Source organism: Echinops telfairi, unplaced genomic scaffold (assembly GCF_000313985.2).
Source record: "Echinops telfairi isolate 266 unplaced genomic scaffold, ASM31398v2 ScPeMD7_3533;HRSCAF=4204_0, whole genome shotgun sequence".
Taxonomy (NCBI): Eukaryota; Metazoa; Chordata; class Mammalia; order Afrosoricida; family Tenrecidae; genus Echinops; species Echinops telfairi.
The window spans coordinates 2404369-2426585 of record NW_022107431.1 but is presented as its reverse complement, the minus strand read 5'-3'; the positions used below and the strand labels follow the sequence as shown (position 1 = coordinate 2426585).

Genomic DNA, 22217 nt, shown 5'->3' with positions numbered 1-22217 from the left:
CCCCAGTTAACCTGACTGCCACCAAGTCAGTTCCCGACTCACTGTGACCTCACAGGACGGAAGAGCCACCTCTTTGGGTTTATGGGAGCAGGCTGCCTCACGCGTCTCTCTCAGAGAGATTGGCGGCTTCAAACACCTGACCCTTAGAAACAAACATTTTCTAAGACTGCAACTGCTTAAGGGAGCTGAAATCTCAGTCTTTCTCCCTGGGAGCTCCTGGTGGTTTCGAACTCCCAGCCTTGTGGATCTCAGCCCAACTCGTAACCACTACACCACCAGGGCTCTGGTCAGAGCGGCAGAACATGCCAACTTCCAGTGCTCCAAATAAAGCCACAGTGCACTCTGTGGATTAAATCATTGCACCTCTCGTTATTATAAATTAATCACACGTACAATAGGATAGTAAGTAATTAAGTGGAGGCAGTTAGTCATCACACTATTATTTCATTACTAATTACAGTCTTGCCTGCGACTTAATTTCCAAAGCGATTGAACTCTCTTCACAGTGGGGCTTAATTACTCTTCAGGAACGGGTCGGTTCTGCCCTTGTCCCCAGCACACGTTCACGGAAGCAGGTGAGAGGCCCCAGAGATGGTGCAGGGGGTGTGAATAGGTCGTGGTGACAACCAGGGACGGCGGGTCACAGGAACCATGGCGCCCACTGTGCCCCTCTGGAGGATGGACGGCAGAAGCAACACTCGCTTGCACAAGCACCCCCTAAGCCCTCAGCAACAATGGCTTCCCTGAGCTTAGGGACTGCACTCATTCTCTCGTGCCTCGGTTTCCCCATGCTTAAAAAAAACAACTAAACTCACTGCCATCGAGTGGAGTCCCAGTAGCAAAGTGGGCTAGGAGCTGGACGCCCCTTGCAAGGTCAGCAACCGGAGACCACCGGCCACTCCTCAGGAGAAAGACGAGGCCCCTTGTTGTCTTCCCATGAACAGTGACCATCTGGGAAACACGCAGGGGCAGTCCCCCTGTCCTGTAGGTTTGCTGTGAGTCAGACATCCAACCGGGCAGTGATTCAGGCCCATGACGCCCAGGTCCAGGTCGCACCACAATTACACCCTGGGGTGCTCCCTGAAAGGATGGTCATCCAAACCCACACAGCTGCTCTGGGGGAGGAGGGGCTGGTGCCCGACCACGAGGATGGCAGGCCTTCAGCCCTGCCACCGGGGCATGGGGGCTGGGACTGCACTCGGTGGCACCTGGCAGCAGTGAGGACCAACACTTCCTGTCTGTGCCCGCTGCAGGGATTCTCATGTTACAGACATGTACGTGGGAAAAGCGCTAGACGGGAAATAGCAAACGGGAGCCACCGTTTCTCCACGGCGCTAGGTCCATGCACTTCTCTGTTTTAGCCTTTTTTCTTTTCGAATGAGGTGGAGGATCACATTTCAGACCATCAACTTCATATTCAACTGTGAAAACTACTAATCAAGCCCCAGTAGTTGTCCCTACCCACGCCCTTGGGTTTCCCTTCCCCTCCTAAGGGATTACTGTCCTCCCGACCACCAAAGCCACACTTTCCATCTAGCGGTTCTCCTTGTTTGGGATTCGTTTCTGACCAGTCCTGATTTCCCATCACCAGGACAGTCTTTAGTTGCTCCGTCTTTGGCATGGTGGTCGGTGTGTTAGGTTAAAGAACAGTTGTAGCCACTGATCTTACTTGTCGGTGGACGCCTGCCATGCTATCGCTGACCGCATTGGATTTCAGGACGGTGTTGAGATATGACTTTGGACAATGCGCGTCCCTCCATCCCCTTCAGTGTGCCACCTCCGGCCCGGTCGGCCAGATGACTGTGCGAAGCCAAGTGGCCACATGCCAGTCCGCCGTGCTCACTCACAGCCAGGAACGCTCAGGACACGCTGCATGTGGCAAGTCTGCTGCAGGGACGGCAGAAGGCACCTCGGTGATGCACGCACAGGACAGGAGGAAAGGAGGGAATGCAAGCGAGGGCCTCTAAGGACTCATCTCACAGGTCCATCTGCTGCACAAGGCTTCCTTCATGCATCGAAAAGCGGTGTTACTTTGAGGAGCCAGGTGTGCCTGACCCAAGCCATCGCGACCTCAGACGAGGTCGATTGATGGTGGCGAGTTTGGTTTGAGTCGGACCCACCCCATGGGATTTTCACGCAGACGTTGGGCCTTGAATAAGGACGACAGAAGAAGAATCAAGGCATGCGCATTACGGGTGCTGGTGAAGAACACAGAACCTACCACGAGCTGCTGAAAGAACAGACAGTCCTTCTGGGAAAAGTACGGCTGGAAGTCTCCTCGGAAGAGAAGACGGAGGAGAGACGTGGTCTCACCTGCTTTGGACCTGTTGTCAGGTGACAGCAATCCTGGGAGCGGGCACCAAGCTCGGTGAATTAGAAGGACAGTGAAAAAGAGGAAGACCCCCAAGGAGAGGGGTGGACGTGGGACCGGCAACAAGGGGCCCAGCAATAGCATGTGTGAGGAAGGCAGTGCCCCTTCCCGTTGGAACCAGCTTGATGACCCCTGACAACAACAGCGCCCCAGTCCTGAGCCTGACACGGCATTCCACCGCACTTTCTGCTACTGCCGCCTGCCGGGGTCCCTGCCCACGGGTTCCACGTTTGGATTATAAGTGGGTGTCTGCGCTCTCTCTGCCCCCCTGGCACCCTCATCACAGTCATGTGGTAAGTGGAGGTCCTGGAAGCCGGGCTCTGTCTACATCTTGGAGGCGGCGTCTGCATGGGGGAGCAGCCCCTTCCACTTGTACTGAGTGACCTTCCAGCCTGCGAAACTCATCTTTCAGCGCGACACCAGACTCGTGAGTTTTCCACTGCCCCTCCACGCTTTTTGTTTTTCAGAAGCAGGTCACCAAGTATTTCTTCCTAGTCTGTCTTAGCCTGCAAGCGCTGTTGAAGCTCCACCATACCAGAGTTTGACACGTCGGTGGCATGGCCTCAAGCGTCACAGCAACGAGCCAGCCGCCACAGAAGAACCAGAGACGGATGGGTGGGTCGAGGGTGCCGATGCGGGATCAGTGGTCGTCACAAAGCGAGGGGTTGGGAGACGGAGAAAGAGGCGGTAATCAACCTCAGGGACGTCTTTTGTTACCTGTATTGGACCTTTGGGGTCCTGCCAGCTCCCGCATCTGCAGGTGCACTAAGTCCCTCGCATTCATCTGGACTGGATCAAAGGAATGATGATCCAGAAGCCTTTGTCCTGCAGCCCTTCTGCCTCCAGTCTGTCTCTGACTCATCGCGGCTGAAAGGAAGTGGAGGGAGGAGAAGCTGCCCGCGCGCGGAACACGGGACGCCGCCCACGGGGTGAGTGGGCACCCCTTGTCGTGCCTGTCTGGTCCTGCAGCAGAGTGGGGTATTGACACCGTGGACTGACATTCAGAATCCGGCAGAAGCCCCGCCTATTCAAGGCCCCTTCCGTTCCATCAGATCTGTGCCTGAGCAAAGCTGAGGTAGCCTCCTTTCCTCCTTTCTACGGCTGTCCAAGTTCTCCCGGGGTCCCGCTGCCGGCATGTCAAAGAAGGCGTCTGTCACCAGCACCCCTGACCCCCTGAAAGTCTCCCTATGAAGCCCAGCATGTCATGGGTGCCACAGGGGAGACATGGGTGCTGGGGCTAGAGACCAGGCCTTTCCTGTGGCTCCTGTCACCCCCACCCCATGCAAGGACATCCTTTCTCCCCCAGTCGGCAGCAGGCACAGAGGCATGCCCTCACGTGGGCGGCGTGCCCGTGAGCCCTGGCTTGACTGATCACAGTCAGAGGATGGAGTAGAAGTTCCCTCTTTCTCCCACCCCTGCCCCCCAGGACAACAAAGCACACCAACTACTAGACACCAATGGACATAGACGCTTCTGCAAAGTGGAAACTTGGGTAGAGTTACCAGGGACCTCCAGACCCACGGACCGACGGGGCGATGGGTTCCTGCTGGTCTCCTGTGTCCTATAGCTGGAGACAAGGATTCCTGCCACCCAGAGACATCTCAGGGGAGATGACGGAAGTAATCAGTGTCATTTATTTTAGAGTGATAGAGTAGTTATGTAAAATAAAATACATCCAACTAGAGAGAGACTTACATGTTTGCCAGTTGACAGACTGTGTAAAAGTTAGTTAAAAATATATGTACATATATTATCAAATAATCAAAATCACAATGGGGGGTGTTCAAGTTGAAAGGGGAGGGAAATATGGGACAGGCTTTAAATTCTCAGATAATGCAGATGCATCCTTGGGACGCTGACCCCGAGCTGCCCTCTAAACCCAGAGGGGAAGTGCCCCCTGCAGTCACCTTTTAGAGGAACAGCAGGTGAGGTCCAAGACAGAACGTCGCCCTGGAGAACCCGTTCTTTTAAAGAGTGTCCCCACGAGGCCAAACGAGCAGTGGCCACCCTGAAGCGTAGGCGAGAAGTGTGTGTGTGTGTGTGGGGGGCACTGGGACAAACTGTTGGGGGACTGGAAACAAGGAGCCAAGGGCACCAGCTGAGGCTGTCACAGCGCCATCGAGCCCCAGCACAGATATTGCTGAATGGGAGTCTATTTGGCTGCGTATATTTGCACCAAACATACAATACTTCATGGTTTTCATCTTTGTTTCGTTTTTTTAGCAGCTATAAGAATACAAAAGGTAGCCTGAGGGTGCAGGGGTTAAGTGCTTGGGTGCTAACCACAAGGTCAGTCGTTTGAAGCCAGCAGCAGCCCCAGGGGAGAAAGATGCAGCGGTGGGCTTCCTTCAAGATCAAAACCACACCGAATGGTGGCTGTCAGTGACTTCCAACCCCGGGTGCCCCTGCAGGACCGAGTACCATAGAGTTTCCATGCCTGATCCTCATGGAAGCCGACTTCCATATGGTCCTTCCTCTCAGCACCTGGTGAGTCCAGGAAATTGGAAACAAAGAATAAAAACTCCCCAAACCTACAGGGAACACTGTAGCTGACGCTGAACGTTTCTCCTCTAAGATTGGGAGGAGACCGAGATGTCTGCGTTCACTCTTATTCAAGGAAGTGCGGAAGTTCTAGTCAGACTGCTCATCCCGGAAGAGGAACTGCGGCCAGGCACACCGCATACCGCATAGTACAAAGGAAGACCTGCAATCTTCCACGGACAAGACTGCCGACATACAAAACCCCAAGGACATGCAAACAAAAACAACCAGATGAATAAGTGAGTTCACGAACATTGCCAGATACAAGATTTCTTCACAACCTCCTATCTACTCTGTCTTGTCACATCACTCGATCTCAGTGTCTGTCAAGGGAAGAAATCCCACAGTAACGACATGCACCTTGATGTGGTGATGAGAATTAGGGTGTGTGTGTTCACAGTGGAATCTGGTCGCACCATTGCTATTGTTTACATTTTTATCAGAATAGCACATTCAAGTAAGAATTACAATGAATGGAGACAAGAGTCAGGGGTGGGGTGGGGGTGGGGGTGGGGGTGGGGGTGGGGGTGGGGGTGTGCACAATAGCTCCCTGCTGTTTCCATCTGCTGCTGCTTTGGTGGGTCATTGGAAAGGTAAGTTCCTCAAGGTCTTAGAGCATCTCAGGGGACTTTTATGCATGCATGCATCTATCTATCCATCCATCCATCGTCCATGCACCCATCCACTCACTCATCTCCTCATCCACCCATCTATTCAGGCAGTTGCAGACTTTCCCCAGACTGCAGAGTACAGACAGGGACATGAGCCACCGCCTTTGTTTCCAGGTGCTGCTGCGCCATCGTGATGAGATAGACCACCACGTATTACTATTACAGGAGTCTATGCACTCCTTTATCTGACCGCTCTTCCGCTCTCTGGAGAGGAGTGGACGTGTTTGTAGTCTCTCTGCGTCCATCGTGTCTACTCTGAGTTTCCGGCTTACTGCCTTTCTGTCATCACTCCAGGAGACAAGTATACCTGGAGTTGTGGCTCCAGCCCAGGGTCCATCCTCTGGAGACGCCTCTGAGCAGAAGGTGTGGGCTGGGGCCAACACTGTGCTTGAAATCATTCCATCCTCGGCCCCCGACCTGAGGGATTTCTTCAGGGTGCCATCCTGTTTGGCTGTGTTGTGTGCGCCTGTCCCACTGGGGGATGAATGACAGGTACAGGGTTGGCAACCAGCAGTCTGTTGGGTTTGTTTTTAACTTTTCTAGAAGCTCACGTCTCTAGACGTGAGCAGCACCCATCTTCTGAACAGAGAGCACGTCTGGATGTGTCCGAGCTTCCTAAAAGTCACGGATCTGTGTGTGAGCCTTTGCTCCTGGGGGAGAAGCCGGCAGGTGTGTCACGTGCACAGATGGGCAGTGTGACTGCAGCCCCGTCCTTGGCTCTCCTCCACCGCCAACCACCCAAGCGGCATTGCCTTCGTGAACCACCGGCCTGGAGGAGAAAGAACAAGCGCAGAGTCTGGATCTCAAATCTCAGTCCTTCTCGAAAGCTGCCCTGTTGCTGCCATGTGCCACTGCCTGTTGGTAGTGCTGGCTCTGAGAAGTGATAGGCTCCCATCTCACAGGCAGAGACCCAGGAAGCAGCACATTGCGTTTGGAAGGTCGTGGTCAAGGTGATGTGAAATACACTTGCTGTGGTCGGCTGCCCTTGGGTGGCTCCCATTCATGGCAACACCGGAAGGACACCCTGCCCAGTTCTGCCCGGTCCCCCTGACTGGCTGCATGGGGACCCACAGGGTTTTCACGGATTGGTTCGTAGAAGCAGATCGCCAGGCCTTTCGTCCTAGTCTGTCCAGAAGCTCTGCTGACCTGTTCTACATCACGGCCACCCACAGCCTTCCCTGGCTGGGAAACCCGGTCTCACTCAAGGTAGACGAGGATTCCCCCCTGGAGCCTCCCTGCCCCGTGTGACCCCATCACCCTGAAAACACTAAATATAAGCAGAACACGTAAACGAGAAAGCCAGCCAGGGAGAGTCCTCTACGGCCCCCCCATCGTGAGACGGTGGGCTACCCAGACAGCCGTTCAACCAGGACCCTCCAACTGCCCAGACAGCCGTCCAACCAGGGACTCCCAACTACCTGGGCTGCCATTTAAGCAGTAGGGCTTGGTGTCGAAGGCTCTGGTCAGCCCGTCTGGAAGGAGTGGAGCCCCCAATCTGGCCCACGGGGGCTGGGCAGCGAGACCTGCCCCTCTGCCTCTGAGAGCAGCAAACAGCAAATGGGCCAGCGTGAGTCGGAACCACCACAGGGGTGGCTGGCTGGGCCTGGGGAATTGTTGGAAAAGGTGCTACTGTCAGGAGAGCCCAGTCCCTGGAGAAGGGCATCATGCTTGGTAAAGTGGGGGGTGGGCAGTGACAAAGAGGAAGGGCCCCCAGGAGATGGACGGACACAGCGGCTGCAAGAGAGGCTCTCCCAGGAGAACAGCTGAGGACAGTGCGGGACTGGGCGGTGCCTCTCGCAGTTGTGCGCAGGGTCGCGGGTCGGAACTGACTCAACGGCACCTAAGAATGACGACAGGTTTTTACAGTCTGATCAGGGAGTGCACGCAGAGGCTGCGTGTCTGCGAGGGGAGGCTGAGCACAGGGTTGAGGTGGGAGAATCCCGGAAGCAGAGGGGCGGCGGGGACGGAGCCACGGCAGCAGCAGGAAGGCCCACCTTGTCTTGTTGTCCCGGTGTCACAAGTACAAGCCAGTCACGGTTCTAAAAATACCACCACCCACATCCCCGGAACAGGCAGACCACCAGCCACACTGCCCAGACAGACCCCCAGCCATCTGCCCGGAGGAGAAGGGCCACTCGCCTCGGGGTCTCCGGTCAGTCTTTGATCCCTGACCCTCTGGGTGTGGGAGGACAATGCTAGGCCACTTTTCGCTGGGATTTTCTATAGATGGAAAGCTTTAACAAGTCTCTGCTGAGGTCATTCTCTGACACCCACACCCCACCCCCACCAACGTCTGATTCCCGGGGCAGTGAAGTCATCCTGTTTGAGAGCTGCCCGCTCTGCGGTCTGTTGAGAGCTAGCTTCCTGTTGTTCTACAGTAACAGAACAAAGTGGCCAGCCACTTCTGTTCCGCTCAGGCATCCTCTACCGGAAGGCGAAATGGTTAAGGGCAGGGGCCTCCCTGAGGCTTGGTGGCCACAGCCCACCTGTGCTGATACTGTAAAGGGGTCTGATGGAGTCCTGCTGCGTCTGCATGGACACAGTCCCACCCTGCAGTCGGAAAGGTCAGCAGTTGGAAACCACCCAGGGCACCTTGGGAGAAAGGCCTTCGATGGGTCTCCTGAAAAGCACTACCTGAGGGGGCACCTGCGGCCTCCAGAGGTCAGAATCCACAGCAAACCCCACGCCGCTGGGGCGGGGTCTCACCTGTCAATCAGGTGATGGCCTCATTTGGAGGCACTAAGGAGATAAATTGCTCACTGGAGGCAGGACACACGCTCACTCCCTGCCAGACATCCCTGTGGAGAAGACACGTGGAGAGAGGCTGATGGAGCCAGACCTCTGGAGCCGGAGAAACCCCTGCCAGCACGGAGATGCTCACAACGTCACTGGATCCACAAGACCTTCCGCCCACTGGCCTGTGATCTTCCTGCATTCAGCGTCATTGCATGTGTTTCATGAGTGTGAAGAGGGTTTTATAGATTGGAATCGGACATATGGGCTAATATTGGACTTTGGGACTTGATCTGGACTGGGCTGGGACGTTTTCTCAATAATCAACTGCTTTTGCCTATAAAGCTCTTTTTATACATATGTACGTCTCGCTGGATTTGTTTCTCTAGTCTACCTGGACTGACACACTGACTCATAGTAGACCTGTCCCTGTGAGTGACCTCTTTATGGGAGTAGAACATCGCGTCTTTCTGCCGTGGAGAAGCTGGTGGTTTTGAACTGCTGGCCTTGCAGTGAGTAGCCTAACTCTACCCCTGTCCACGTGACACCACTGCCTGGAGAGGGCTGGCCATTCCTGCACGCTGTCACTCTGAAGGGCACGCAGCTGGATGCAGTCTTGGGGACAGCGATTCCCAGTGCAGGAGGGCTGAGGGCAATATGTGATGGGGTCCACATGCTGTCATCAACAGGAAAGACGAAGACGCAAACCAGGGGGAGCTGGGTCCGTGAGGCCTTCAGCTGATGACGTGGTGGTTGAGGGTGTGTGTGTCTGCCTGGCCGGGCTGGCTTCTCTGGTTTGGCAGTTATGATTCCATGTCATGATCTCTCGTGGTGTTATCTGATGCAGTCACCTCTGGGACGGTAGCTGCTGAGAGCGGCCGGTCAGTTCCCAGGGCGTTTCCTTGGGGCGAGTGACAGCAGGCACCCACACCCCAAGGAAAAGCCCACTGGGGGTTGCTCCATCCAGTTCTTGCATCCGGCTTGTTTGTATCTGACCTCTGGCTCTTTGGACTTAAGTGAGTGGGCCAATCCTGGGAGTCGTCAGCCTCTGCAGCCTTCGCGCCAGCAGCTGCCACCTGACCTGCTGATCTCTTCTATCCTAATGGATTGGGCCTGGGCCTGGGCCTGGGCTGGGCAGTCCTGGGCTCGAACCCTGCCTGCATTACTCATTAGCAGCGGGACACAGGCTAAGCTGCATCTTTGCGTCTAAGCCCCACTTCTGACAGCAAGCACTAGTTCCCTAGGCACCTTGTCAGCACTCAGCATGGTGCTCACCCGAGAGCAGGCGTCCAGCACGTGCCTATCTGCACTGGCCACCGCCCGCCCGGGAACAAGGGCACCAGGAGGGGGTCAGAGCTCAAAAGGAAGATGGAAGCAAAGACAGGGCATTGCTTCTGCAGTGCCTGGAGCCACGGCAGTCAGAAAACATGGTCTCAAGTAACTCCATGGCTCAGCACATGTGTTCTTTTGCTTCGAGGCACAATATAGAGTGCGCTTTGTAGTAGACTTTATGGATGTTTGAGAGGTAGAGACAGCCTATTACAACACACACGCATACACACACACACACACAGCTGCATGTGTAAAAGGACAGGGGTATCAAATCTACCGTCTTAACTTTCTAATTAAGATCACACATACTCTCACACACATATGCATATGCAAAAGTTCAGGCATACTGCCTTGATTAGCTTATTAAGAATTAATATTATATTTCATTTAAGGACCCCTGGTGTTGTAGTGGGCTGCTAACCACAAGGTCAGCAGTTTGAAACAACCAGCTGCTACACAGGAGAAAAATGAGGCTTTCTGCTCCTGTACAGAGCTACAGTCTTGGGGAACCAGAGGGGCGGTGCTACCCGGTCCTACAGGGTCGCTACAAGCCAGAATCGACTCGATGGCAGTGAGTTTTAGTGTTTTTAGTTTGACACATTTGTGTACACACACACACACACACACACACACACACACAGTCGTGGTTTTTTTGCAAACAACACATGCCTCTTAGGTTTGTTTGCCAATGGCTCCCTCCCCCAGGAGGTATTTTCATAAGCACTGCTTTGCCAATTTTATTTTTAACATCGCTGTAAAAATAAAGTAAAATAAAAAGAGCGTAGCACGTTTATGAAAATACCTCCGGGGAGAAGGAGCCGTGGGCAAGCAAGCACACACAGTGCGTGCAGTTTGCATACAACACAGTGTATAGGAATGCGTGTCTCCATACAGACCCGAGGAGGGGGCTTCCAAGAGGGTGGGGAGCAGAAGGCAGAGATCATGGGATTCCCCCCGCCCCCCAACCACCCCCCCCCACCCCCCACCCACCCACCCACCCATCCATCCATCCATCCATCCACCTACCCACCCGTGAACTTTGTGAACATATTCCCCCCTGGTGGCCCAGCTCGTTAAGAGCTCAGCTACAAGCTGCCAGGATGGTTACTGAACCCACCCCCAGGGGCGTGGTCCAGGTTCACTCTCCGAAGCCCCGTGGAGCCCAGTTCTAGCGGACATTCCTGAGCTGCCCAGGCCAGCTGAGCCTGTGCTCATCTCCCTGTGACCCTGGACAGACTTGCAAGCAGGGCAGTGAGCTGGAGCAGGGAGACACCAGTCCACAGGTGGGGGCGGGGTCTCCACACAAGCCCTTGATCAGAAATCTTCCCTAACAGCCCTCGGCTGGCACCTTGCCTCGATCCTACAACCCTACCAATTTCCCTTGGTCCCCTAGGTAAGGTGACCCATCCAAACAAGTCACATGGCTGTGTCCAGCCAATCACTGCAAAGTCCTGACTGGCATTGTCCCACCTCTGGCTTCCCCATCCTGCACCGCCCTGTGAGATTTAACCCTCTTGCCCATGGTCTCCCCCGGGGAACACCGCTGCTGCTCCCCACCCCACCCCCACCCCTGACCTGTGGGAACGATGGGCTCACGCTGTGAGGGCAGACCCCTCCCGGGTCCAAACTCTCCCAAGCCCAGTCACTCTGCTCTCGTTGGAAGAGTGTGTGTCCTCATCCCTGACCGGCCATCTGTCACAGCCCAGCAGAGGTGGCCTCGGGCGTCCCACCTGGGAGCCTGTGGCTCCCGCCACTGTGGCCTCGTGAGTGGACACTGCTGCTTGGCTGGCCGGCTTCAGAAGCCTCGAGAGCACCGTGCGGGCCTGCGGCCACCACCCCGCCCTTCAGCGCTGCGCTGGAATAAAACCTCGTCTGTCCGTCCCTCGCGTGGCAAACCCGCCTCCTTTTTCTATGTGGACCCTGTGGGCCCAGCACTTACAGTCCGTTAGAAGCATGTTGTTCAGGATGCACTTTGTACACACAGAGTAGGGGTCGTTTTAACTTAATATGGAGATACAGCGGTGTGCCTGCGCGTGTATTTGCATATATATATGTGGATGTATTCACCCCTATCAAGTCTATGCCAACTCATGGTGACCCTGTAGCACAGGGCAGAACCGTGCTGTGGGTTTCTGAGACTGTCACTCTTTCTCTGCCCTGAGCTGATGCCAACTCGTAACCCCTACAGGCTGTGAAGGGGCTGGTGGTTTTGAACTGCTGGCCTTTGGTAGCAGCACAATTCGTACCACGAGGACCCCGGGGCTCGTACGCAGAAACCACGCCTGCCTGTGCAGCCCTGTTGGTTCAATCACCCTCATGCTGCGTGCGTGACCTGCTTTCAGGCGAGGTCCCATTGAGCTGGTGGCCTAGTTTTCAGTTGTGTGCGTGCTCCTATTCCATGCTCGGAGCACGCATGGCTTGTTTGGACGACACGGTTTCAGGATAAATTTAGCCATCAGTTCCTTGACTCGCCCACTTCCACCAAACCTCCCAACCCGGTCCCTGCCAATCAGCAGGTTCTGACTCGGGTCGTGCTGTTTGGGGCTCTCGACGCCATCCACCTTAACGGGAGCAGACAACCTCATCTTTCTCCCAGGAGTGGCTGGTGGGCTCGAACCGCCGATCTTGTGGTTCGCAGCCTTTCATGCTTCCCAACTGTGAAAAATTAACAAGTGCCTGTCCTCACCCTCCCTCCCCTGCATCTTTTGTTTTGGTAATGTCGGCACACCCCTGAATGAAGGCACGCTGTGGGATAAGGTCTGAATCAACCCCCAGGTGACTTCCCGCTCCTGCCTCATACCCTGGGGATGTGGCCTGGACTTCTTTCCATTCAGGGTCCCCTGCCCTCCCTGCTGACGCTCCTGTTTCGCCTGCCTGACCCTTGCCCCAGGCCACCCTTAGGAGACAAGGCTGGAGTCAGGCACGGGTTGAACCCGCTCGGTGGACAGGGTTGGGGAAGGTGACGGTGGGACCCGGAGCATACTCAGGATGGCCCGGAAGAGGAGGCTGGACTTGGAACTGCTGGCCATCCACCTGGTGAGCTGTCGACCATCACGTCCCTCACACACCCCCTCCTCTCCGATGAGCTGGGGCCCTCCACGCTGCCGAGGGCTGGGCCGATTCCCCCGCCCCGTGCTTGCCGCCCCAAGTCAGGAACCGCATGGCTCCCGATGAATCGCCCCACTTTACCTTCCACGAACAAACAGCTTCACTGAGTGACAACCTTCACTGTGCCTGTGAGCCACTCCATGGGCGCCCCTGGCTTATCAAGTGAAGCGGTGTCTGAGCAAATGGAACGAGGCTCCTTCCCACCCCCTCCTCCACCGTTCATTCCCGTCTTTGTGCCACTGGGGGCGGGGAGCGCAGGGGTGGGTGGGTGGCGGTGCTTCAAAGACCCTGGGAGAGTGGAATGGAAAGACCGCGGCACTGTGGTGAGAGCCCCTCTAGCATCGTTCTGTGTCCTCCCAACCGGCCACACGGCTGCTTCCCTCCCGCAGCCACCCTCAGAGGAGCCTGCGTTTGGCTCGGTCCCTGTTTTCTTCTGTTCCTCCGAGGCATTTCCAATGATCTCTTGGTGAACAAGCAGACAGAGACTCCATCAGCTTATTTTGATCATATTTGAAAACATGTCAGCCCTGATGGTGCCCGGCTATCAAAAGATAAGAGTGTCTGGGGTCTTAAAGGCTTGAAGTTAAACAAGCAGCCATCCAGCAGGGAAGAAACAAGCCCACATGGAAGAAGCACACCAGCCTGTGCGATCACGAGGTGTCGGCAGGATCAGGTATCAGGCATCAGAAGACCCCAAACAAACAAATACATCGATGCAAATGATGGGGGTCAGAGTATAGAGCCAAAGCCCATCTGTAGACAATTGGACATCCCCTCACAGAAGGGTCACAAGGAAGGGATGAGTCAGTCAGGGTGCAGCATAGCACCGAGGAAACATATAACACTCCTCTAGTTCTTGAATGCTTCCTTCCCCCACCAGCATGACCCAGTTCTACCTTACAAACCCGGCTAGACCAAAGCATGTACCCTGAGTTCTGTTTAACAGAACACACGCATCCAGGACAGAGAACCCCTCAGGAACAATAATGGGAGTAGGGATACCATGCAAGCAGAGGGAAGGTGGGGCGATAAAGGGGGAACCAATCTCAAGGATGGACGTATAACACCTCACCCTCACCCCAGAAACATGGGTGAAGGGAGACAGTGGATGGTGTAAGAGATGAAAACAATAATAGCTTATAATTTATCAAGGGTTCATGAGGGTGGGGGGGTGGAGAGAAAAAAGAGGCACTGATACCAAGGGCTCAAGTAGAAAGAAAATGTTTTGAAAACGATGATGGCAACATACGTACAAATGTGCTTGATACAATTGCTGTACGGATTGTTATAAGAGCTCCAAGAACCTCCAATAAAATGATTTATTAAAATAAAAATAGGGCTGGGGTGGGGCCTACCTGGGAGGAGTTCGTGCGGGTGCGCGAGGCCCCCCGCCCAGTGAGGAGATGGATGAGGACGGCCTGCCTCTCGTGGGCTCGGGCACAGACTGACCAAGGTCCAGCTATCCCACGGAAAAGCACAGTGGCCTTCCAACCAATTTGTGGTGTGCACACTACGGTTCCTCCACCACCTTTTTGTGGCTCGTGAGGAGAAACCGTCAAACCTTTCTCTTCGTTACCCAACAAACTGAAACAACTCTCAATATTTTAGATGCAAGGTTATCATCTATCCCAGGACTAGATGATGGCACAGTTGAGCTATCTCCCTTAAGTGCCACGCATGGACCATGATCGGAAGCCACTAGAGCAGCCACAGCAGAACAGGACACGAGACTCTGGACACAGGAAAGTGAAGCAGCGGCAGAAACTAGCTTCCCTGCAGTCCAGGATCCAAGATAGGCCAGACATCTCAGCATGGTCCAAGTGGGTGTCCGGTGATGGCAATGAGAACCAAGGTGGTATCTGAGGGACTAGACCCGGATCTCCTTGAGTGACCAGATGCTGCAGTGCCTGATGGTGAAGGCGAAAAGCATGCAGAAATAGGTTCAGAGAGTGAATCATCTTTTAGTGACTAATTTAATTTGATGCATATTTTATATACACCTGTAGGTATACGTCTCCAGTGTACAAGACAGAGAACCTACAGTCCTCTTGGTCTGAAAACATCAAATGACCACCTAACCCCACCACCAGCTTCCTTTATGTGAAAAAATAAAACATGGGTAACCTGGCAGGATGTCTCCTTACCCCAAATGAAAGGCCCTCAACTGAGCTATAAAACAACCTAAGTAAAGTACAATTACTAATACAGATACTAATGTGGAGTATTTCTGGATATAAATTAAGTCAACTTGCTTTCAGTTCAGTTAAACAGACATTTTTTTGATCCCTCATTCTGAAAAAAATTAATTTGGCTAAGTGAGTTATTCAGTTTTTGTGTATGAATTTTCAGAATGAATAGTATTATGTATATTATAGCATAAAATTTGTTGAAGAAATTGCTGGCAGATGATAAGACTAAATTTTATATGAAAACTTGTAAGTTATATATTGTAAATATTAAACTTATTGATAATATTAGAAAATAAATGAATAAAATGAGGGGGAAATTAGTAAATAAAATCTGGAAAAAACAGGGCCTGAATCCCAGACCTCATTTTTCTCCTCTTTATGGACAATTCATCAACAAGAGCCATTTCCACGTGTTCGTGGGGCTGACCAGGTGGGGGGTTTGAGCCCACCCAGTGTGTTCAAGGAAGCCAGAAGGCGCCGTAGAAGCAAGGATGACTGGCGAGACTTGGCCTCGTGTGCTTTGGACACGTTGTCAGGAGAGACCAGTCCCTGGAGAAGGACCTCACACTTGGTGAAGTGGACGGGCAGCGAGAAAGAGGGCGGCTCTTGCCTGTGGGATACGGAAAGATTTCTCCCAAGTTGTCTCCCCCAAATATATGCCACACTTAGCTGCTTGCTCCACATGGCAAAGGACTGTACACTTGGAGGTCAACGAAAGCAGGTTAGAGGTTACACTCCCTAAGGGCTGTCAGCCATCTAGAGCAATCAGACTGCATAGTCTGTCCCACCCTAAGTAGGGCCCACTCCCTTCTGACAAGGAGAGTAGAGTGTTGCCCTGAAAGAGAGCCAGGGAGATCAAGCCCACCCAAGGGTGACAAGGCTGGGCTGTCAGTAATGCTGAGTCTAGGGTCCACCATCTGGTCACATGTAAACCCCGGTCCCTCAGCTTCCAATTATGTGTTCGTCCCTAGCTCGTCCCCTTCCTGTTACGCTTATGCCCATTGTACAGCCCCTTCCTGTGACGTGTGGGGTTACCTGTAATCACGCCCTAAGTATATATGGGCCTTGGCCAGAAATAGAGAGACCCCCCACCCCTTGCCCTCTCTGCCATGCTGTGTGTGGGCCTGGCTGGTGAGATCATGGCCGTCCAGGAGGTGAGGGTGTTACCACGAATGTGTCTGACTCCCTCATTTTACTCTCTCTCCTTTCTCTCCCATTATTCTCTATGACTTTATTATCATCTTTATATGTTTTTACCGTATAATTGTGCTTACCGAACCCGTGATCTGTTGTGGGGGGCTGGTTTTCCCCACACTTGCCGAGGAAAGCTGACACAGGGCTGCTACATTAGGCTCAAATGTAACAATTGTGAGGCTGATGGACCTGGGGTGGGGGGGAGGGATGTTGAGGTAGTTAGTTGATTGTGCCAACCTGGCTGATAAACACACGTGGGGTTAATTAAAGGGCAGGGGGATAAATGGCTCAGTGAGCCTCACCTTTCTAGTTCTCAGGTCTCTTGCTTTGTGATGGTCGGACCAGGGTGCAGCTGCCTTAGCCAGTTCCCTGCTTCAGCTGGCAAGGCTCACTTCCTGCAAGACATCCCTGAGGAGAAGCCACATGGACCTACCCCGATGCAGCCCTGGGTGCTGGGGCAGCCATGTGGAGACCCCTGCCAGCACTGAGATGCTTACACACTCACTGATTTGGCTTTCTTCCTGTAGTTGGCTTCATTGAGTCTGTTTTGTGAGATGGAGGAGGATTTTGTGGATTGGTGCCGGACATATGGGTTAATGTTGGACGTGTGGGCTTGGGAAGCACTGGGTTGGGATGTCTTCTTGATGCGCACTTAACCTTTATATAAAACTCTCTCTCATACATGAGTTTCTGTGGATCTGTTTCTTTAAAGCACCCAGACTCACCCAGATGTGTGGGCTGTCCTCTCACAGGCTTTGGGGGAGGAGCTGCCCTGCCCCCTCCCCGACTTCCTGGCAGCCCCAGACTGTCTTCCTGAGGGTGACTCTTATCTTGATCTCTGCCTTTATCTAACCAAATGGTTAACATCAGCCAAGGCCAAGGCCGCCAATGCAGGGGCTGTCACTCCATCCCCAGCAGCGGCCGTCAGCCACAGGGCCAGGTGTGTGTGTGTGTGTGTGGGGGGGGACCCAGGTGAGCAGCAATGGGTGGCCTGCCACTCTCAGAGCACAGGGATAAGGGGCAGCAGGCACCCTGACTTCCTGCAGCCATCCTGCAATCACCCCAAAACACCTTTGGGGTCCGAGGTGATCTGACAGGCGATTTAATACCACAGACAGGGGAGCATGATGCCGGCCCCGAGAGGCTGGGAAGGGCCTGGCTCAGGTGATGAGGTCAGGGGCAGCACTGTCAACAGGGCCCAGAACAGTGAGCAGTGCTCAGCGTCCAGGCATCAGGAGTTATCTTCCGGGCCGCATTCCACGGCCACAGGCACCCATGGAGAGCACACCCTGTAGCTGACGGGCAACTCTCCACTCAGAGGTGCCTCACGACAAAGGTTGGGTGATCGTCCTGAGTGGTCATGCCTATATAGCTGTGACGCTGCAAGCTAGACTCGGAGAGGACCGGCGTCCCTGCGGAGGGGTTAGCCACTGGCCAGTGGCCCAGCAGCCCCGGGACTTTGTCAGAGATGGTGCCAGAAGATGAGCCCCCATTGCGAAGGCTGTCCATAGGGGATGGGCATGGGGAGCTGCCTCTGGGATGGGGAGTCGACCTTAACGCAGGCGCAGATGGAGCAGCAGCTGGCACCACCCTCTGTAGATGGGCACAACTGGGCGTGAGCAACAACACTGCAAACGTCCCTCCAAACGCAGAAGCAGAAAGAATGAGCTGTGGCTCTCGGAAGATGAGAAGCTGTGGGACGTGAGAGGCCGGCATGAAGACTGCTGCCCGAGGCTGTCCGCACGGCCATCAGTCAGCTCTGACCCACAGAGACCCCACAGGACCGACTAGAACTGCCCACTGGAGTGGGGAGGGGAGAGGAGCTAAGGCTGCAAACCTGTGCAGGCGTAGAAGGCCTCCTCTTTTTCTCCTACGGCGTGGTTGGTGGTTTCGAACCGCTAACCTTGCAGTGGGCAGCCCATTGCGGAACCATGGCTCCACCAGAGCTCCTGCTAGGCATTAGGGAGCTGAAATGGATGGGTCCTGAGCAATCATATGGTTGACTATTCCAGGAAGGACAAAGTGGAGAGGAATGCTATCACACTGTCAACTCCCCCACTCCCCCACAAAAACCACTTCAAGATCTATCAACGATAAGATAATATCCAGACATCGTCAAGCACGACTGCTTCTTATGCCTACCATGCAAATCCACACAGGGCCACCAGTGCACAAAGACGGCGGACCTCAGGATGCCCACCAGGCCCTGCAGTCTGAGCCGGGTGACACCTGCAGTCAGACACGTGGACAAGGACCGGGCGCAGCAACAGGAAAGTGCGGCTGGAAGCAGGGTCAGGAGTTGGGAAACGCGGACAACCTTGGCGCTGGAAACGATGCTGGAGAGGTAAGGCTCTAACTTGGCCAGCCCCATGGCTTTCAGTACCGGGAACGGTGACTACCCACGTGGACCCGCTGAGCCGAGCGCCCAGTAGGCACACCCTGTGGGCCCTTCCTTGTTGGGGCACAGCTGGGCTGTGGTCAGGCGCTGGTGACTGGGAAGAGGGTCGCCATGACTGTGGGTGTACGGGTCTCTCCGCTCCCAAGTCCCGCCCGGTTGGGGGTGACTGAGGCGTGGACTTGCTGGAGCGGACGCACTGTGCTCACTCAGCCAAACAGAGGGTCCACGGGAGAGGGGACGGTCCTCAGCAAGACGGGTGACCTTTAGGGCTGTAGCAAGGGGCTCCACACAGGATGCCTAGGAGGACGGTCTGGGGCCGGGCCGTGCTTCATGCTGCTGTCCGTCAGATCCATCGGGCGGCTGAGAGCTGGCACGGAGTCGGAGTCCCACGAACAAGCCTGACATCGACCGTCGGGAGCGAGGATTCAGGGGAGCCGGGCTGAGTGCACACGGGGATCCGTGGGAGGCCTTTCCCGATTCAGACACCGGGAAACCCAACGAACCACACCGCAGTAGGTCAGGACTGCACTCCCAGCAGCCGGAGGCATTTGTAAAGTGATTAGCCAGTTGCGCCAATTAAAACCCTCAGCCACCGCTCATTTAGCCTTTAAGGATGAATAGGCGCAGTCCCAGGCCCCGGCCGCCAGTGTAGCAGGTGCCACGGGTTCCACATGCATTTTTTTCTGTGACGCCATGCACACACAGGAGGGGTGCCCGCCCTGGGACCCTGCTTGCCTGCAACTGCCGATGGGAGGGGCCCAGCAGAGCTCTGTCCTCCGGGGGTATTTAATGTTTGATAACCCCTCTCATGGAAATACGGAAGGGACTCGGGACTTGGGACCACTCACCTCGGTTGTGGCAGCGGCCTTTTCATAAGCAGGAGGATAAAAGGCCACAGGGTTTGCAAGCTCCTGTTTGCTGGCGACACAGCCAGGGAGCCCTGTGGTGGTCTGGAGGGGATGCGGGCTCGAGACCAGAGTCCGAGCTTTGCCCTGTGCTGCCAGGAACAGCAGACCCATCCGCTCAACCACAATCACAGCAGGTGGCCCAGGACCCCACCCAGCATCCCACACAAGTTCAAAGCCTTCGAGGTGTCCATGTGGGCAGTCCCAGCAGGTCTGAGCAAGGCCATGCCCTCTCCCGCTAACGTCCCCTCCTCGGTGGACACCACCATGCCCCAGCTCACCAGACACCGTCAGGAAATGGTTTTGCGGTGATTTACCCATGTGATCAATCAAAGTGACCCAAATGTCAACCAATAAGTCAGCTGATAAAAACTGCTGCTGTGCAGGGCAGAGTGTGGACAGCTGGTCCCTCAGGAACGCTCACTAGGAGGAGGCCGCTCTGGGATGAGCTGTGTCCCCCCCAAAAGACCTGCAGGTCCCCTGACCCTGGTTTGGACCAGGACCTTGGAAGGCGTTATTGGTTGGTTAACATGCAAACCAACGAGCAACACCAGGGTTCACTGAGGCTGAAAAGCAACCAATGCTCGGGGGTGAGAAGAACTGAAGTTGTCGTCGACTGACTGCCTTCCACAACAATCCACAGCCACGGCAGCCACGGTCAAGACATCAAAGGACACAGGTCCCAACGGCCAAATCTGCTAAGGGCCTCTTCAGCATTTTTAGAAAACAAAATGTCTCTTTAGTAACCCGGCTGTGCCTGACCTAAGAACCCCGAGCTTCCATCAGCTCACACTGTGGTTAGTGCTATCAAGTTGGTTCCGACCCACGGCGACCAGTACGCACAGCAGAATGAAACGCTGCCAGTCCCGCACCATCCTCGCCACTGTTCCCACGCCCGAGCCCATTGACTGTGTCCACTTCATCAAGCACGATGTCCTTCTCCATGGCCTGGCCTCTCCTGACAGCGTGTCCAGAGTCCGTGAGACCGTGTATCTCCATCAGCCACACAATGACAGTCTCCGGCAAGATGGAGACCTGTTGGGGAGCTGTGCTCAGATCTGCCAGAGCCCCGGAGACGTGTGTACCACCATTGGCTCTACAAGACGTCGCCCAGGTTGTTGATCTCCCTGCACGTGGTATCGTTGCTTGTGACTGTGTGAGTTTGAAGAGGGATGTGTGGACTAGTATCGGACCTAGGGGCTTGAGTCAGACTGGGTCGGGATGTTTTCCTGGTATGCAATTACTTCCTGCTATAAAACTCCTTCTTATACCTAAAAAAAGAAAAGAAAGAAGACCAAGGAAGAATTGGTGCAATGCACACTGGCCCCGCCATGGACCATGGAGGAGGGCACAAGGCAGGCCCCAAGAAATGCAGCCGGCACCATTGCTGGGAGGGAGGGCGTGAGCCTGGGCTCTCTTACTCTAACCCGGCCACCAGGCAAGAGCAGCTGTGAGCAAAGGGCACTGTGCTTTGCAGAAGGACAGCAGGCATGAGGGGATCCCTGTGGTCGCTACATCATCTGATGTCAATTTGAGACTTAAGAGTGAAGGGGTGGAGTTTAGCCAGTCAATCAGGTCGCAGCCTGATGACCTCATTTGAGTGCTAAGGAGATAAATAGCTCATTGGAGGTGGGACACATGCTCACTCCCTGAGAGACATGCTTGCTGACAAGACACATGGAGCTATGCTAGGGCCCTGGAGCTGGAGAAGCCACACGGAGACCCACACCAGCCCTGAGATGCTTCTGCACCCACTGGATTCACAAGACTTTCTCTTCCTGCATTCGGCATCATTGCATGTAGTGTGTGAGTCTGGAAAGGAATTTATAGACTGGTATCAGAAATATGGGCTAATATCAGACTTATGGACTTGATCTGGACCGGGCTGGGATGTTTTCTCAATATTCAATTGCTCTTGTATATAAAGCTCTTTCATATACACATATGAGTGTCTATGAATTTGTTTCTCTAGTCTACCTGGACTCACACAGCCCTCAAGGAGCTAATGGCCACAGGAGTTACAGGGGCTTGGGCAGCGCGGGAGGCATGGGAGCTGGTCAAGGACTGGGCAGTGTTCCCTCAGGGTCACCATGCACTGGGCAGACTCACTGCCAAGGAACCAGCCATTAACGGACACCATCGTTGGGCTGAGGGGTGGCCCTGATGCCCTGAGAGTGGGCGGGTGGGCCACGAAACAGAACGGACAGGAAGGGCTACACAGAGAGGGAAGGGCAGCTTTGCAGAGCAAGGTGGGTGTGGGGTGGCAGGAACCCACCAGAAGGGAGGCGAAAGACAGGGACAGTTCCCCCTCCGATCTGGACACGATCCCCGACTGCGGGTGGGCGTCTGTCAGGGTGTGCCGGGAACAGAGACACCACGGCATGCACAGATGAGGAGCACACCACTCGTGCTACTGAGCAAGGCCCTGCGTTCTGCGGGAACTGCAGAGCCATCAAGAGAGCGAGCGGAAATGCCCTGCCACCCAGGCCCACCAGCAATCCAGAATCCCTGCAGGAAGCCTGCCAGAGCGCCTCTTTGCAGCAAGGTTGGGCAGAGGGACTTGGTCTTACATCCCTTGGACGTGTTGTCCAGAGAGACCAGTCCCGGGAGAAGGACAGCATGCTCGGAAAAGCAGACTGCGGTGGACAACAGGAAGGCCCTCGGTGAGATGGACCCTCGGTGAGATGGACCCTCGGTGGGATGGACCCTCGGTGGGATGGACCCTCGGTGAGATGGACCCTGGGTGAGATGGACCCTCGGTGGGATGGACCCTCG

The 22217-nt window shown here is 54.7% G+C and overlaps 1 protein-coding gene and 1 pseudogene across 2 annotated transcripts in view; one reads left to right on the top strand and one right to left on the bottom strand.

Annotated features, from left to right (window-relative positions):
- The window catches only part of RPS6KA2 (ribosomal protein S6 kinase A2), a 194152-nt gene that overhangs the window by 116094 nt on the left and 55841 nt on the right, over positions 1-22217 (bottom strand). The gene's annotated exons all lie outside the window — the stretch shown is intronic.
- On the top strand, positions 14160-14728 carry LOC101652816 (annotated as a pseudogene).